We start from the raw sequence: 13,342 nt of genomic DNA on the forward strand, positions 1-13,342 counted from the left end.
GCTTGTACTTGGTTGGGGCTCAGCTCCTCCATCTTCGTCCTCCTCATCGTCCTCTTCTTCTGATGACCTCGCACGGTCTTCATTCTCCTCTTCTGGCCCTCCCTGCATTACTCTCTGCTTTATAACCTCCAATGCCGTTAATGCCTCTATTAACGCACGTGGGGGCTCATGCATTTGTCCGTACACTTCTCCTTCCCAATGTTCTCCCTTGGTTATCACTCCTTGTGGTATTTTGTCCTTCATTCTAGGGGTCCTTTTGGCCTCCCCGTCCTGCTTTGGCTGTTCCACTGTAGACACTTCGGCCCGTATGATGTTTCCACTATCCACCAAACTGGGAGGCGAGGTCGAGCCTTCATCTGCAGCTGAGGCTATCATTCTCCCTCCCATATCTTGGGACTGACATTCCACTGCCCTTATCCCTTCTTCGGGGATATTCAGGGGAGTAGTAGTATATTCAACATCTGCTATTCCGCCAAGGACAACTCCAGTCTGTCCATCAGGACCACGAACTTGTCCCCCTCCAAGGGTCATTACAGGCATGACATATGGTGGTGGTGGTGCACAACGTGCCAATTCGGCCCAAGGATATAGTTTCGGTGTGTAATACCTGTTCGCCTCTTCTACCTTCGGAGTCAAGTCCTTCACTTGGTCCTCTAGCTTTTTATTTTCCTCCTTCAAATGTTTCAAAGACTCCATTATACTCACCATGTCTCCTGATTTTCCTGTATCATCCTCTTCTGTCATCCAGGAAGAGGCTGCCCTCCACAGGAACAGCCACTTACAGCACCTGTCATGAGTTTCTTTTAGGTCCTTAATTTCTCCTCTGGCTTTCCTGTTCACTGAATGTCCCTTAGACTCCTCTTCTAATTGTTTCAATTTCTGTTCACATCTCTCTCCTTCAGTTTTTAACACCAGGCTCAGAGCTATTTTATCACCCAGCCCTTTCTGTTGGGATGTAATAAGTTTGCTTACCTCAACCTCCATTGCTTGGCACTCTTTCTCTGCTGATTTCAATGCTCCAGGGGAAGCCAAACGAATAGCTTTCTTAAGCTGTTCAAGCTGATCCTTCAGAGGTTTGCATCCCCTTTTCCCACTAGGTGTCGCACCCGAGCTGTCAGCCATTCTCTGAAACACAGACTTACCTCTTCCAACGGCGTTGGTCGACTCCACCTTCTAGGTCTAGGTCACCCAGACACGCTTAACTTTCGGTTTCAGTCTTCGTCTCGCTGTTCTCGCAACCACTGGCTCCTCTTCCCCTGCTCGGTGACACACAAAGTTTAACCCAGCACTTTAGACGCTGTCCTCGCGTTCTCAAGCGTTGACACTCAATCAAAATTATTCGCCCTCATAGTGTTAATATATGACACCAGCAACCCTTATGCGCAACGCGCTCACCTCCGTATACTTACCTCTCCAATAGTTCCTCGGATTAGTGTTTTTTCATTTATTTTAAACCCATTAACGGCGCTGCGCGTCCCTTATATACTTTACAGCAACACACCCTCAAGGGTCCCTCAACTTGTCCCGTACTAATAAATCTAAAACCAAGAAATCACCTTTATGTCATTATGTCAAAGCTTTCTCCATTTTGCACAGCCTGCCACAGGTTTAACAAAAAATCGCTGCCCGAGAAGGCTCCCACATATCAAGGTGGTCGTTCTCACAAATTTCCAGCAGACCCTCAAATAAACAAAAACAACGACCCAGGCAGGCTTCCAGTTCAGCCTCCTCAATTTCTATGCACACCGAAAACTCATGGGGAGAATCTTCTGTCTCCCCGTGTCCTACACAATTCACCTCCAAATGATCCCCTACAATTGAAATTTCAGTGTGGAATGACGCAGAGATTAACATTTCCTTATTTATTTACTATATGTAACATGAATTTTTCTCTCTCTTATCGAATAACAAAGGTTATCTTTAAAATTTGTTATTGAACTACTAATTAAGTTGCTTTTTATGGTATCAGTGGTAAACTACCCCTAAAAAGTCCACTTTATTGCGTGTTCATTGAGTTACTTCTATTAAGGCTATTTAACAAGTTCAATTTACACATACTCATTAATCTGTCACGCTTATTAGTGGCTCATGGTTGCTTAAAGCCTATGTCTGACTTGACCACAGAGTTAGAGCATCATTCAATCCTCTCAGGATGACCACTCCACTTACTCTGCATCCAGTCAGCTCATGAATTAACAACACTTGCAGACTGTAACCCTTTTATTTTTTGTTTATGCCTTCAAATCCACCTTAAATCTTCTTACCTAAACGTTGGTTTTAAACACAAACAATTCTTATATTCTATTTTGAAACGCTGTCACCATTCATATATTTACAATGTTATTATTTACTAAGCCAGCATTTTAATTGCAGACATTTATCCACATTTGCAAACAATAGTTATAGAGCTGAATGACACACAAAACCGAAAGCATAGTCCTCTCATGCGCTCTGCATCAGCTGCCTCATTTGCATGCACACACACTCTTCATCTAAGAATAGCAGCAGGCAGTCAGTGCATTGCTGACTCGACCCACAGAGATCTCTCACACCAAATTTTCTTATTCTATATTACAACGACGTCTTATATTTACAACCACTGTCAGATCTGTCAGCTTTAGCGCCTACACAATTTTAGACAAATTTAAAATAACCGCCCAGCGGATAAACTCCCTGAGTTTTTTGCGATCAATTCACCAGTATCTGTCCAACAGTTTCTGGCCTCATCTCTAAACTCCCTAACTCAATTTAAAAGTGTCCAACACCCAAGGTCCAACCTTTGCTGCCCAAAAAAGCGCAGATACCGTTCCAAACGGTAAGGAGACTCTAACTCCTAGCTTAATTCCAGGATGCCCTGTACCCCACAGTTAGCCACACTGAACTATCCCTCTTCGCCAAGAGGTCAATGTCGCGCGTCCACGACAAGGAGGGAGCGTAACCTCCGGGCTCTGCGCTTCCTAGAACCCCCACGGTTCCGTTCTAAAATAATTTATAATACTTTGAAACAACAGTAAAACACCCAACAAAGTGTAAGACTGAAGCAGGTCCAACCTTATAACCAAAAAATAACCAAATTCCCTAACCTACTAAAATCATTTCCAGCAGTCCAACTGCTTCCCGCGGTCCAACCGCATTAAATCCTTTCCAGCAGTCCAACTGCTTTAAATCCTCAGTACTGTCATGAGATTCTCATCAAAATCAAAACAGACATCCACCAGTAACTTCAGTGAGTAGACTTAAATTTTATCATGTCCAATTTGGCACACTTTGGAAATAATTCAACAGGTAGTGCCTTACCTTTTGGATAAGCCGGCTTATGCCCACTCACTTCGACCACTGGAATTCATGTCTGCCCGTCTGACCACCTCGGACCACCGCTCACACCTCCACTTTTCTCCCTTACTCAACCACCGGACGAAGCCCCCAAATGTTAAGATTCAAAAGTTGAGAAAGGGTACAAGAGGTGATCGAAAAATAACCACACTGGTCCGGCCGGGTGAAGTCAAACGAAGATTTTAATTCACACGTGGGAAGATCACTGAAAACAGCAATTGATCTTCGACTTACTAAGGCACAAACAATTATTTTATAACATCAGGGTTTGTTTACTGACGCCCCTTCATGCGTCACAGATACATTTTATACATAGATCAGATCAACATCATCATGACTTTTCACCCAGAAAATCATCTTCTATTTTCATGGCTTGGTACTTTCCGTTCTTATCTTAAAATGAATTGTTCCTCTTTCTTGTCTAGACATAACTGATCTCCCCTCTAAATAAATCTTAACTAATGTGTGTGTACGTGTTGACCTCACATGCTCTTTGTGTCACCTCTTCACCTCCTACTGTCTGTGTCTCGTCCTCAAATGCTCTTTCTCAATTCACCTGTTGCACTTCTGGCCTTTCACCTGGACAGAGGCTCACTGAGACTATGTGTATGTCTTCTACTAAATAAATGTTTTAACCAAGAACCTCTACTAAAACCTTAATATAAAATGACCTGATATAAGTGTTTTGTAAGCATGTATTGCAATTCCTTCTATGTTCTAGTTTTCCCTCAGCATGTATCACCTGAACAGTCACGTCAGTGAGGCTTACGACCTTTAAAGAACCTGAACATCAACTCAAATAAGCACAGATATGCAATATGTATAAAATAGTTATAACTGCACCTGGAATACAAAATTAATATAATAACTTGTATGCATAAACATCTTAAGGCCATCTTAAAGCTATCTGTTACATTGTTAAAGCAATGATCATACTGCAGATTATATTATGCTGGTCAAATACTTTTCTGTTCATCCCCACACTACTCATACAGTAAAAACCTAGAAACTACAATATTCTCTTTAGACGCAGAAATAGCATTTGACAGAGTTAACTGGAAATTTCTATTTGCTACTTTACACAAATTTGGTTTTGGATCCTCTTTCATAAACTGGTTAAAAATATTATATAATTCCCCAACAGCTTGTGTTAGAACAAATGACCAGACATCCTCCAGCTTCTGTCTCTTGAGGGGCACCAGGCAGGGATGCCCACTCTCCCCTTCACTGTTTGCAATTTTTATTGAACCACTAGCAGCAGCAATTAGACAGAATTCAGTAATTAAGGGCATAAAATGCAAGAACGTGGAACATAAAATCAGCCTTTATGCAGATGATGTGTTACTCTTTCTCCAAAATTCACAAACCAATATCTCTGGGGTGATTGAATTGATAAACTCTTTTGCAAGAATATCAGATTACTCAATTAACTGGTCAAAATCTACAGTTCTACCGATTAATTGCTCCTTCCATAATTCCTGTTCTACACCACTGCAATCGGGAAATATAAAATATTTAGGTATTAATATTTCTCCCAAGCTTGCAGATCTAACTAAATTAAACCATATCCCACTTTTAAAGAAGGTAGAAGATGATTTGGCTAGATGGAAATGTCTACCCATATCACTCATGGGAAGGGTTGCCACTATAAAAATGATGGTCTTACCAAAAATAAATTATTTATTCTCAATGATCCCAACTAAATCGCCACAAGATTGGTTCAGATCTCTAGATTCATGTATGTCCAAATTCCTTTGGAAAAATAAACCCCCACGTATAAGCTTTTAAAAGCATCAACATCAGCTCTTCTCTGACAGCATGGTGGGAGTTTCTAAAATTGACGGCGTCTTCATTAATCCCATGCAAACGTACACCTATCTGGAACAACCCTGACATATTACAAAACAATAATATGATAAACTTTTCAGATTGGAGTGGTAAAGGAATCAAATATTTAGAACATATACTAGAAGGAACAGAATTTATTTCATTTGACGGACTAGTTACACAATATGGGATCAACAAGAAAAGATTTTTAGAATATCAACAAATTAAATCCATAGTAAAAAAGAAATTTAAACCGGGTCAAGTTCAACTACAAACACAACCAAGTGGGGTTCAATTTCTTACTCTTAAAACCCCCAAATTACTATCCAAAATATACAGAATGCTTTCTAAAACAGATGAATCAATATCACTTCCTATTGCAAAATAGGAAGCGGATTTATCAGTTAACTTAGACCTAAACTTCTGGTCTCAGATTTGCTTAAAAACCTTTCATCTAATTAGAAATCCCAGTCTTCAATTAATTCAATACAAAATATTACATAGAGTACACTATACAGGTCATCGGATGTTCAAGATGGGCTTTACGTCTACCAACAACTGCTCACACTGCCAAACCAATTCACCGGACAATTATATCCACGCTCTTTGGTTCTGTCCACCAGTTCAGAAGTTTTGGCGCGAGATATGTGAAGACTTATCGAAGTGTCTGAAATGTAACATTCCAACTTCCACTTTAGTGTGTTTGTTGGGCAGCTTAGATAATGTCACTTCAGAAAAGAATATCGCCCATATGGTTTTCACTGCCCTATGCATAGCCAAGAAAACAGTCCTCATGAACTGGAAAAATAAAAATAATCTTAATTCTAACCAATATAGAAATTATCTATTAGATTACATTAGTCTTGATACAGCCTCTGCCACCACATCAGATCAATTGCTCTGGGCTCCTTTGATCAGCTCCATCACCTAGTGGGGGTGGGGGGTCATAGTTTGGTCCAGCCTTCACTGTTGTGATTGGTGTGGGGGTAGGGACAGGCTTAGGGCGGCGGGGGGTTCCCCGGAGGCATCTTCCTTGGGGGGCTCAACCCGGGGTAGCGGTCATGTCCGATTGGGGGCTCTGTTGGCTCTCAGGTGACTGTTTCCTCGCGGCTGCGTGCAGTGGGGCTGGGGGAGGGTCTGTGCTGACGGACGTGGGTTACTGACCTGGTAGCCTGGCTGCCCCTGGTTGGGTCCGGGATGGGCGTGAGGTTCTGGGGGCGCTCCGTCTCTGGGCTGGGGCCCGGGCCGGGCCTCGGGGGCTTGGGTCCTGGTTGGGGTGTTGCCGGGGTTGTGGGCGGGTGGGTGCATGGGGGCCCAGCCCTGGAGCAGATTGCCGCCGGTGCATCGAGCCACCTGGGGGGCTCTTCAACTGGTGGGGGAGATTGTCACATCTTGCAGGAACTTTCCTCTCTTCAGGAACTCTCTCTGCAGGAGGGAGAGATACAGGAGAGGTGGAGGAAGATCTCAGCCTGGGTGTTTATTGTCTTATGTAGTCTGGAAGATGAGTGGATGGTGGGGTGGGTGCAGTTTTCTCTGTGGTGGGGTTGGGTGGACTGTCCCGGGCTCTGTGGGGCCGGGAGGCGCTGCTGCACTGGGTCCCGGTCTGGATGGGCCTGGGCCCCCTTTCCCTGGCGGGTCGCGGATTATGGGGGTGCCTACTGGGGTCAGCGGGGGAGCTGGCCCCAGGGAGGGGTCACTTGCCCCTCCCTTCCTTCCCTCCCCATCTCCAGCTGCCTCCCCCTTCCCGCTCCACCACAACCACCCACACATGCAGGACCTTGGAGTAGGGGTATGTCACCAGGGTGCAGAGGAGGCTACCCCCCCCCCCCTCTGTCCCCTTCTGGCTGCCTCTGCCTCAATTTTATCCCACAACTTAGACATTCACATTACTCACACTCTCATTACACATACATATAGGATCTTGGGGGTGGGCACGATACACGGAATCCAAATTACCATCAGGGTGTACACCTCACCCCTGGCGTCGTTGCCCACCTCTCAATTTTAAATACACGTAGACATTGAGGGCTAGCAGGAGGGACTATGCGCTTACCTGCTGCTCTCTGGCAGGTAGCTCCATGCCCTCCTGGGTTTTAAATGCACCTTAGAACACACATGCATCAACACTACAATGAGCGGGTGGAGGGAGGTTTGGAGTCTTCTCTCACCCCCATTCTCTGCGGCCTGCTGGAGCGGGGGGGCTAGGAGGAGGAGTTGGCCATCCGACTGCGGTCTGGAGTGTGGGGCCTCCCTGCTGCTGCGGAGTCGGGGCGGTCTGCCTCCCCCCACCGCAGGGAAAAGGGTAACACCACCTGGGTCTGGGTGCAGTTCCCCCCTCCAGGGGCAAGGGTACCTAGACCCGGTTCGTAGAGTACGCTTGGGGAGTGTGATCGTGTGTACAGCGTCTCTTTATGTCTGTCTCCACATTGGTTGAGTGTGGAGTAAGTGCATATGAGAGCATGAGGGTGGGAATGGATGTTTGTATATGTGTGTGCCTGTATGTCTGTGTCTATATGTCAGGTTGGGTATCAGACGCCACCTCTCTGGGGACATCTCAGGCCCTCCAAGGTTTGGAGGCCTATCTCTCCCTACCACCACTTCCCCTGCCAGTGGTGGACTCCCTCAGACATCGGTGCGTTGGTGGTTCTTTGTGTCCAGGGATGGGCGTCCAGGTACACACCGGCTCACTCCTTGGCGGCCGCTTATCGGGGCCTGGAGCCTGGGGCTCGCTCGGGCCACTCCGGAGGTGAGGTGCCCCCGGCCTCTCGGCCTGGGGCTCGGTCACTCAGGCACAGCTGGCTGCCGGCGGAGCTCACGGGCGCGGCTGCTGAGTGGGCCCTCATCTGAGACTCTCCTCAGCTCTTTCTTGGACAGTGGCGCGGCTGACCCTCTGTTGGTCTTCCTTGGTCTCTTGTGTTCTGGGGGCCTCTGGATGTCTGGCGTTTTGATCTCCTCCATACCTGCTTCATGCCCTGGAGGACGGGGCTGTGGCCCCCCCACACCCTCTAGCAGATCATTACATGAAGGAACCTTTTAAAAAAAAAAACAAGCGCTCCATGCTCACAGGTGTACACACGGGTGATCACACCCACAAACTACACCCTTTTTGGCTCCTACCTCAAAGCACACTGTGTTCTGTTGATCTTATGTGCTGCACAATAATGTTTAATATTTAGTATTTACTGTCATATTCCCATATATCATTGTGATGTTGTTTATTCTATTACTCTTGTTCTCTTCTGCTTGTTTTCTTTTTTCTTTCTCAGCAGGTGACCCAGGTGATCGATATATGCATTTTTTTTTCTGCCCGTTCTGTTGGTTTTTGTTTTTTGCCCTTCTCCCCCGTCCCTCTTCTCAGCTGTTTCTCTTTCCCTCTTTCTTTCTCCCCTTCTTTCCCCCAGTCAAGTCTGTCCCGTATTCAGTAAGTGAAAATAAAATAAACAATAAAAGGTGAATCAAATGGACCATTACGGCAAGGCTGGGATGGTCCATTTGGTAAAGTAAATCCGTTGGGCATCTTTCTTTGCCTTTAGACAACAATTCTGATGGCAAAAGAGCCAAACGGGACAGGCGAAAAAAACAACAAAAAAAAAAAAACAAGTAGTACAAGTTAGCTAATTACACCCAGGTCTTTCTCCTGGGTGTAAATACGTAATTCATGTCTGAGCAGGGACGCTGTGATTGGAACTTTTACTACCATTGGTGAAAAGTGATCTATAACACAAAACTCCACTATAAAGCATAAGCGCAACACTGATGAATATTCTCATAACTAACATATAACTTAAGGCCCTTTACATTTGAATGCCTGTGATTTTGACATGGACCTAAAACTTACACAGACGCATACAAAACTAAAGAAACAAAAAAACTTCAGTGTCAAACTAACTTTACTTTCATGGATTTGTAGCAATTTCACCTGATTTATCACTCAGTGTCAAAAACAAACAAATGACTCATTCATTTATTAACAGAAAAGTACAATCAAGTTACCTACACCACAAATTAAGTTCAAATGAATAAAATGAAATTATTTTCATGGGTTCACTCCAGCTAAGCTAATGAAACAAACAAAGATGTCAATATTGGCAAAATATAAATTTGTTGAAGTCAAATTATATTATTAAATAAGAAATTAATCTATAAAAGGCAATAAATAATGTTCTGTTCTGTTCACTTACTATTTTAATATTTCTCACTCATTTTGTATTACTTTTTCTATACCTGTCTACATGGATTTATTGTTTTCAAACACACAAAAACATGAATGAAACCACAGAACACATTAAAACCCTTTCAAATATATCATGAAGAAAGCTGAAAGATACAAAAACAAAAGTAGACAAACATGTCAACACAGGCGAAAATACAAGTCAAAACTAAGATCACGACAGTAACTATGGCAACACCAACACAAACTTTACCCACCACCTGCAGTGCTTACTAGAGTGACTGTGACTTTGTCTGTGCCTCCAAAGTGACAGTCAAGTTAAAGTGTCAGATACGAGGACATCCAGCATGTTTTGCAACTGCTCTCCATTGAAAACGATGATCCACATTTATATCAGGTAAGGTTTGGGACTGTTATGGTCTCATTGATAGCTGTTAATTGTTCAATCAGTTGTTTAATCTCTGCCTCTCTTCCACAGCATGTCTTTATCCTGTTTTCTTTCTCACACCCCAACCGGTCGCAGCAGATGGCCCCGCCCCTCCCTGAGCCTGGTTCTGTTGAAGGTTTCTTCCTCTTAAAAGGGAGTTTTTCCTTCCCACTGTTGCCAAAGTGCTGACAGCTGGACAAAATGTGCAGATGATGAAAAACATGAAGCATAGTTTGAACTTGTGTCAAGTTTGTGTTGGTGACTGAACTGCTGACCTGCTGTGAAACCTGCTGCTGGATCTCTGTGCTGTGCATGTCTGCCTCTGACTGAAGCTTCATTTTCACCACTGTTTGCTTTGTCACTGCTAAAAATGAACCACATATAAAAACACAAACATTAGTGTTTTACATGATGACAGGATCTTACAGTGTTTGCATTCTGGACCTCACTTGTGAAACAGAAAAAATAGATTCTGACATCACAGTTGCCATCATTCAATTTCCCCGACATTAAATGCAAATCTCCACAGTATTCAACTGAACCGTAGTTATTAGGCTCAGAAGACATCCAGTTAGTGAATGTGGAGGTTGTGTTGTCAGACCAGGAAGCCCAGGGATCCCTGTAGAGGCCAATCCACACATACTGAACCCCTGATCCATTCAAAGTGAGTGTGATGTTGGATTTCTCCTCTTTGCTTCTTATACTGGTCAGGTCTGTGTGGTATGTCCTGCAGTACGACTGAGCCGCTGACCAGGAGCGGCTCTCCTTCACTAAAATGTAACTTGTACTGCTGGCTGTAAAAGATTCAACAGAGGATTCATTTTGAGACACACATTATGAATCTTATAAAATTGTAGGACAACTATGCCAACAAGTCATTTTCCTACCATTGTAACACAGGAAAGGGTAAGAAGCTCCACAGGGTCTATCATCCATCTGTGTTTGTCCCTGAAGAGCCACACAGTATTCCTTTGCATATGCACAGTTTGGTTGGCCGTTAGCCCAGATCAGAAATTCATGTGTACTGCCAACATAAAAAAAATTTCCCTCCATGGACCACTTCCAGCTGTAACGATCATCATAGAGTCCTATCCAAGCCCAAGTATTGATCCTTGGTGAAATTGAGAAAAGCAGTTGGTTGATGTTGCTGTTGTAGATGGTGACCAAGTCAGTGAAGTGTTCTCTGCAGTAACTCTGAGCTTCAGTCCAGGTCTTCAGCTGGTTCACAAAGGGTTAGGGTTAGGGTTATGTATGTACCTTCATTCTCTGAAGCATATCAGCCAGTTCTTTCCCTTTACAGTCATAGTCCCTATATTTAAAATCCTTACTCTTACACACCACACTGCCTTTACCTCTCTCTATTTACACATATTTCCCTGTCCTCCTCCTTTGTCTAAGCCCAGCAGTTTGTAATGGCGCTGTTATTAGCAAGTGTTAACTCAGGGCACATCCAGTATGGAAATTCAATTCTTATCCACATTTGATTTGGCAGTGATTTGACGTCAGGTGTCGATAATGATGCAACTCACAGCATTTTGTCTGGGCTTGGGACAAACTATAGGTTTACGCTGGCTTGTTGTTAATAACAGTAATAATAAGAATGAGGAGGAAAAGAAGTGAAGAGAAAAAATATTTATTCCCAAAGCTGTAGAATTGCCACGAATCAACAGCCAAAGTTTAAAAATCTATTTGGTTCAATAGATATCATTATAAATAACAACAAAAAGTCATTCAATGAATCAAAATCCAAGTATTAACAAAGGAAGATAATTTTACATTAATGCAGGTGTTGTGGTAGGAGGAGATAAAGATTTTCTGACTGTTCTTGTGGTTGATGTGTTAATAAAAAAAAAACTGTACATGTAATCTGATTACCCAAATGTCATCAGTCTGTCTCTGTGTGTTTATAGGTTACATTTCAAATGTTTAAGATATTAATATTACTGACCTGAGAGCAGCAGGATGAGCAGTAAACAGGTTTCTTCCATTCTTCTGTTTAATAGATACTCATCATGATTATTATTGTACTGTAATTATTATCAAGTGTTTATCATTTAAGGTTTCTCTTCTCCAGTCTAATAAGTATATAGTTTATATGCATATCCAAAATAATTCTATTCAATGATTTTTAAATATTTCAAAACTATCATGTCTTAAAAACGGTTTAAATCATCATTTCTAAGTTTTAGAATAATGGATATAATATAAACATATCCAAGAATATAACTTTAGGATTAATGATGCATAACTTACCTGACAGCTTGTCTTCTCCTCTGTTGACTGAAGCTGACTTTTAAGAAGGTCTTTGTTTGTTCTTTTCATATATTTTACTGTCAAATGAGGAAAGCAGAAGGGAGTGACCTCTCTGTAGAAACACACTTTTATCTAAACTATTATTGTATGTTCTGAGCTCTGACCAGTTTATTGATTATCCCCTTAGCTTCTCTGATTGGAGATCTTACGAAAAATTGTTAAACATGAAAATGTTTCAATTTAATGCTTCAAACTGAATACTGTATATGTAAATGTTTGATATCTTCAAGTGGGCCTATCTGTAATTTTCAGAAAGGTAACACGTGGACATGCAGGTATGTTCTATAAAACCTTTGAGGCAACAAGTTTTCTGTACAGTCTATACAGTCATCAAATGTTTTTGCAGTGGCACCAAAGTGTTAAACTTTTATTTAACATGTTTCAAGGCATTTTATAATGCTCATGTTTCAAAGACGTTTATTGACAATAAAACAACTACATGCAGATGGAAGTGGTGTCACTCCCAAAACTAAATATTATGGTATTTTTGGCCATGTGACCATACCTGTGCTTTTTTAAAACCAGGAATTCTGTAAATGGCGTGCCTCAGCGATTAAAGAAACACACACAAAGTTACGCTAAAATGATTCTGCTTCACCAACATGCAAACCATTAGGAAAATCAAGCTGTTAAATATGAAAAAAAGCAAATATGCTCAGACGTCATTCTCGGAACAGACGTAGTTGTTAGGAGGAACAAGTGGGGAAGGATTATGGAGTCTGTGTCTCCATGATTCAGTTTGTTAGTGAACCTAAGGGATGGGAATGCTTAGGCCTCTAAATCCTAACCAGTCGCTGGCTTTAGACAGGAAACAACATCTGTAAAACCTGAAAAACTGAAAGCAGCGACTCTGTGCTTTTCAGTAAGATTTGGGTGAACCATATACTTATTTTGATTTTCAATTTTTCATCTTTAAACTATGAAAGGGGGAATGTACTGACATCATTGATAGTCACCTGCTAGTCTCGTTCTGTCCCATCATTAATTTTATGGAAACATGCAAGTAAGAAAAGTCACAGAACATTTGAAGCTGTTGCTTTGTTTCCTGTTTTGGTGCATTAATGGCCTGATCATGTTGAGTACTCAGGTAAGGGCAACAGAGAATGGAGTTGATAATCCACAGGAGGACAGGAATCTAGGGAAGAATTTCCAGTCATTTTTCCAGGAGATTCACCTGGAGACCGACGAGAAGGCCGAGAAACTAACAGAGCAGGATGCAAGAAAATGGAGTAAGAAACAGGGAGCTTGATCATGATCACGAAGGTGAAAAG

The 13,342-nt window shown here is 42.6% G+C and overlaps 1 long non-coding RNA gene across 1 annotated transcript; it reads right to left on the reverse strand.

The window, feature by feature from the left end:
- Positions 1-9,208: 9,208 nt before the first annotated feature.
- LOC308405593 lies at positions 9,209-12,048 on the reverse strand. The gene is made up of 3 exons (XR_013973364.1): positions 11,707-12,048; positions 10,646-10,976; positions 9,209-10,552 (listed from the first exon to the last, which is right to left on the reverse strand). It is a non-coding gene; the product is annotated as an uncharacterized lncRNA (long non-coding RNA).
- Between the last annotated feature and the right edge of the window lie 1,294 nt (positions 12,049-13,342).

This window comes from Rhamphochromis sp. 'chilingali' (assembly GCF_963969265.1).
Source record: "Rhamphochromis sp. 'chilingali' genome assembly, chromosome: 1".
Classification (NCBI taxonomy): Eukaryota; Metazoa; Chordata; class Actinopteri; order Cichliformes; family Cichlidae; genus Rhamphochromis; species Rhamphochromis sp. 'chilingali'.